The sequence below is a fragment of the Hakea prostrata genome, chromosome 9, assembly GCF_041222555.1.
Source record: "Hakea prostrata isolate BN-2017 chromosome 9, UWA_Hpros_2, whole genome shotgun sequence".
Taxonomy (NCBI): domain Eukaryota; kingdom Viridiplantae; phylum Streptophyta; class Magnoliopsida; order Proteales; family Proteaceae; genus Hakea; species Hakea prostrata.
In genome coordinates, this window is record NC_142608.1 from 14,465,552 (window position 1) to 14,470,995 (window position 5,444).

General features: G+C 40.3%; 1 pseudogene; it reads left to right on the forward strand.

The window, feature by feature from the left end:
• The first annotated feature begins 818 nt into the window (after positions 1 to 818).
• On the forward strand, positions 819 to 3,530 carry LOC149004786 (G-type lectin S-receptor-like serine/threonine-protein kinase At2g19130 pseudogene; annotated as a pseudogene).
• Positions 3,531 to 5,444: the final 1,914 nt, after the last annotated feature.

Sequence of the window (5,444 nt, forward strand, 5' to 3'; positions counted from 1 at the left end):
GTATCGCGCTCTTGCTCTTGCTACTACTGAGTTGACCTGGCTTCAATCTCTTCTCACTGAATTAGGGGTTTCTCAGTCCTCACCCCCACTCCTTTGGTGTGACAACATTGGTGCCACTTATTTATCGGCAAATCCAATGTTTCATGCTCGGACAAAGCACATTGAAATTGATTTTCATTTTGTGCGTGACAAGGTGGCTAAGAAGGATCTTCTGGTTCGATATATCTCTACTAGTGATCAACTTGCTGACATCCTCACAAAGGGTCTCTCCTCTACTCGTTTTAAGTTTCTTCGTTCCAAACTCAAGCTCCTTGAAGGACCCTTGACTTTGAGGGAGGATATTAGAGAATAGAGTTTCTCTTTATTTTATGTAAATCCATATGCCCTTATTTGTAATTTCATATGTCCCCTGATCTATGATGTATGATCTTACAGCTATAAATATATGTACTGGTTCATACTTGTAACCAGTGGTTTCAGCAAATCTAACATTCTCGCACTACGATTTTTCTCTGCAAGACTTTTCTCTTTCTTTAGAGAAGAAACACACATCTTTTTGGCACTACTTCACATCTTTTTGTCTCTTGTGGCACTACTTCACGTCTTTTTGTGTTCTAGTCACCGCAAGCCAGAGTTTTTTTTTATTGCAGCGTAGACTGGGTAAGTGGAATTTTGGACTTATCTGGGCTCTTTACTAAGAAAGAGGACCTGCGAACAAGATGACAGCTTCACTGTTCTTCCCCGCTGGTTACGTATTTTTACTTTCTTCACCAATTCTACTAGAAAAATCTAGTTTCTCTCTCCTTGCTTCTGCAAAGATGATGGATGCAAGAGCTAGAGCGTCGTTCTGCACCTGTGTTATGTTTCTCTGCTTTGTTCTCAACACCCACATCTGTATTCGAGCTGAAACAAAAGCTGGAGTTCTATCTGTGGGTGAATCTATTTCTGGAGATCAGACCATAATCTCTGAAAAAGGTGGGAACTTCGAATTGGGTTTCTTTAACCCAGGTGAGACTCAGAACTACTATGTTGGTATCTGGTACAAAAAAATAGCTGAGCAAACCATCGTTTGGGTGGCAAATAGGGATAAACCCCTCTGTGATAAGTATGCCTCACAGCTAAAGCTTTTAGATGGTGGGAATTTAGTCATTCTCGATCAATCCAAAACCATTGTATGGTCCACCAAATTGAGCTCCAAAACCTCGAATTCTGTCGAGGCAGCACTTGTCGATTCTGGAAATCTTGTTTTGAGAAATTCGTTGAATTCTTCTGTTTTAATTTGGCAGAGCTTTGATCACCCCACTGATACTTGGTTGCCTGGTGGTAAGCTTGGACGTAATAAACGCACCAATGAATCACAGCGCCTCTCGTCATGGAAGAATAAAGAGGATCCTGCTACAGGTCTTTTCTCTTATGAGCAAGATCCTGGTGGAGCCAGTCAGTATTACATGTTGTGGAATAGGTCCGTGAGGTACTGGACAAGTGGAACTTGGGATGGTCACATTTTCAGCTTAATTCCTGAGATGAGAACTGATTTTGTCTACGATTTCAGTTATGTTTCGAACGAGAATGAAAGTTATTTCACTTACAGTACAAAAAATTCTAGTTTTATCTCTAGAGTTGTCATGGATGTGTCGGGGAGGATCAAACAGTACAGTTGGCTTGATGGTGGTGGTGGTTGGAGTTTATTTTGGTCGCAACCAATGCAGCAATGTGTGGTTCCTAATCATTGTGGCGCTTTCGGAGTTTGTGATCAGCAAGCTTCGAGTTCTTGTGGGTGTTTGAAAGGTTTCAGTCCTCGTCATGCAAGAGATTACACAAATCTTGGTGATTGGTCAGGTGGATGCAAGAGAAATATCGAGTTGCAGTGTGTAAATAATGGTGATGTAAATGGGAAGAAAGATGGGTTCTTGATGCTAAGCAATGTATCATTGCCCATAAATCTGCAATCTTTGGCGGTAAAGAGTGCCCAGGACTGTGAGCTGGCTTGCTTGAACGACTGTTCTTGTAATGCTTATGCATATAATGGAGAATGCTCAGTGTGGGTGGATGATCTCATGAATATGGAGCAATTCTCAGAAAGCAAACCTGGAGGAGGGAACCTATACCTCAAACTTGCTGCCTCTGAACTTCTGAACTCGACTTCTCGAGATAATAGAGAGGGATCGCCTACTGGTGTTATTGTGGGTTCTATTTTGGGGGCTGCAGCCCTCTTGGGTCTTGTGTTGTTGCTAAAATGCACAAGACAGAGGAGGAACTTCTTCGGACGTTCAAAGGTAGTGGAGGGTTCTTTGGTTTCATTTTCTTACAGAGATTTACAGGGTGCAACCAAGAACTTCTCCACAAAGCTAGGAGGAGGAGGATTTGGTTCTGTTTTCAAAGGAACATTGCCAGATTCTACTGTTGTAGCTGTGAAGAAGCTTGAAAGCATGAGACAAGGAGAGAAGCAGTTTAGAACTGAGGTGAGCACAATTGGGACAATTCAACATGTTAATCTTGTTCGCCTCCACGGCTTCTGTTCCGAAGCTAACAAAAGGCTGTTGGTCTATGAATTTATGCCAAAGGGCTCCTTAGATTCCCATATTTCTAATGAGTCAAGGGACTTTGAGGTTTTGGATTGGAAAACAAGATACCAGATTGCAATTGGGACAGCTAGAGGATTAACTTATCTGCATGAGAAATGCAGAGAGACAATCATACATTGTGACATCAAACCTGAGAACATTCTTTTAGATGCTGAATTCTGTCCCAAGGTGGCTGACTTTGGCCTAGCAAAGCTTCTAGGTCAGGAATTCAGTCGGGTTCTGACAACCATGAGAGGAACCAGAGGATACCTTGCACCTGAGTGGATTTCTGGTGTGGCCATCACAACTAAAGCTGATGTTTACAGCTATGGTATGATGCTATTTGAGATCATATCAGGGAGGAGAAACTCTGATCAACCTGATGGTGAGAGGGTTAGTTTTTTTCCATCTTGGGCATCAAGCAAAATCAATGAAGATGGAGACATGCATAGCCTTTTGGATAGCAGACTAGAAGGTAATGTTGATCTTGCAGAGCTGACAAGAGCTTGTAAAGTTGCTTGTTGGTGCGTACAAGATGAAGAAGTTCATAGGCCATCAATGGGGCTGGTGGTTCAGATACTTGAGGGAGTAGTGGATATTGGCCCACCTCTAATTCCCAGAACTCTTCAATGTCTCACCGAGAACCATGAACACATAGTTTTCTTTGCGAAGCCTAATTCAAACCAGAGTTCACGAGCACGGAGTGCCTCCTCTGGTACTCCCTCTTAGGCCAAGAGCAGCCCATCATCCACAAGTTCCAAAGCATGAAATTCTTAATCTGGGAAGTTGTTCTTAAGCTGTTACTTCGTTCAGTTCAGAGAACAGAGTATTTCTACAGTTTTACATTGAAGCATAGAACTATAGTCTCAGGTTCTCATCTATTTCCTTTAGTTTCTATTCACAATCTCTCTATTTTTTTCACTTTTAAGGGCTTTGTTTTGTTCTTCTTTCTATTTCTCCGCTATGTTACTCCCCACAAAAACTAGCTAAAAATACAACAAATCACTTTCCTTTTTGTTACCTCTTTTCAGGGCTATTCTACACTCTCAACTAAATCAAAGTGAAGTTCTTTCCGGTTGTTGATTTACATCTGATACATACTTCTATTTAGAAACAATATCACTCTGTTAATTGGAAGACAATCTACTTAACACCAATCCAATGGTTTTTCAATCTAAAGTTAAGAAAGTATATGTAAAGGGTTCAATGTAGCCGAGACAATCTAGTCACTCAAAAGGAGAAGATCACATAAATAAGCTCAAAATTGCAACAATCATTAACTCAAAATCAATCATCAAAGCAATCCAGAATTAGAAATCATTAAAATAAAAATAAATAAATAAAAAACACCACCACCTGTTATGGTTAAAATACTCGAACCTGGTTCAAACTGTAATCAAGGGATCGGCGCCAAATGGGGCACATTTGACGGTCATACAAATAGACTAATACCAACCATTAGAATAGAACAGAGGAATTGAACGGCGAACAAGGGGCTAAGACTTAGATGACGACAGTTATAAATAAGAAAAAGGGTGGGAGCTAAGGTAAGGAGATAAAAAAAATTTCCCCCTCTTCTCACTCTTTCGTCTTGAGAGAGATTTTTTTCTCTGCAGTTTGACATCCACAAACATTTGAATTAACTTGATCGTTGGAGACAAAATCACCGACCACAACGATCGGCTTTGTGTCTAACGATCCTTCCCAGTGATTGCAGGATATCCATTTCATAGGTTTTCGGTCAATCAAGCTGGTTCATACAACTTTGGTTCGAGTTGGATTGATCTGCTCAAGTGTTGGAGTTGAACAGTTTGAGAACTTGCTAAATTCTTCACCAATATTTTTGGCATCGTCTACGGAAACCTGAGTAGAAGTCATGGCTCAAGTTTCGAAAGATCAAGAGAATTTGCCACTGGCTAAAATTCCAGAGACAAGTCAGAGGGAGCTTCAGCCAAGGCAGTAAAAGACTGGAAATGATATATCACAGCCGCCTTTGGCCTCAAAGCAAAAGTAGAGAATTTTGGAGGAGATCTTGCTAAGAGGAATCTAGGAGAATTGGATTCAACATTGAGAATGGTTACCCTAAGGTGATAGCATGAACATCTCATCCATTACTAGATCTACATTGGTTTGATGGTTGTTTCGTCACACCCCACCCAACCGGATCCGGTCGTACCCGAATACTCGTGGTGACAATTCCATACAATATATAATATAGCATAATTAAAGGACAAGAATAAATCAAGTTCAAGTTAATAAATTATCAAATCTTAAATAAAAGAATTATAGTTGTCCAACACTTCCAATCAAAAGCTAAACATCAAAGTTCTAAGAAAGAAAGAAAGTCTAAATTTTGTAGTGGAAAATATTCTAAAGAAAGATCTAATGGAAGGCGACTTCATAGGAACAATCCTGACACGAACAAGAAACATCATGTGCATCCACTTCTTCTCCATTCATGCCCTCCGGGTAACCACTCGACAAAGGATCATCAATGAAAGTGGGGTACTCATAACCTGTAGAGAAGTCTAAAGAACAAACAAAAGTGAAGGAATGAGTTCACAGAACTCAGTGAGGTTAACTAACATCCATGTCATACATTCATCCAATTTTCACATCATAATTCATAAGATAACCATGTAATTTATAATAAAAATAAACCAGTGCATAATGACGATATGATGTTCCTAACTCTATCATGTAGTATCTATGGTAGACACACATTAAGTGTAAACACCAATCTTCTTTGGCGGTCTCAGTCACTCTCCCTCAACAAGAGACGTCTATTAGGTTCTCCACGGTTGTTGGGTAAAGTCTTATCGAGCCATGGTTGTGGTATAGGTCACCACTTTCTCACATCATCGTTTGGTATAAGCTTTG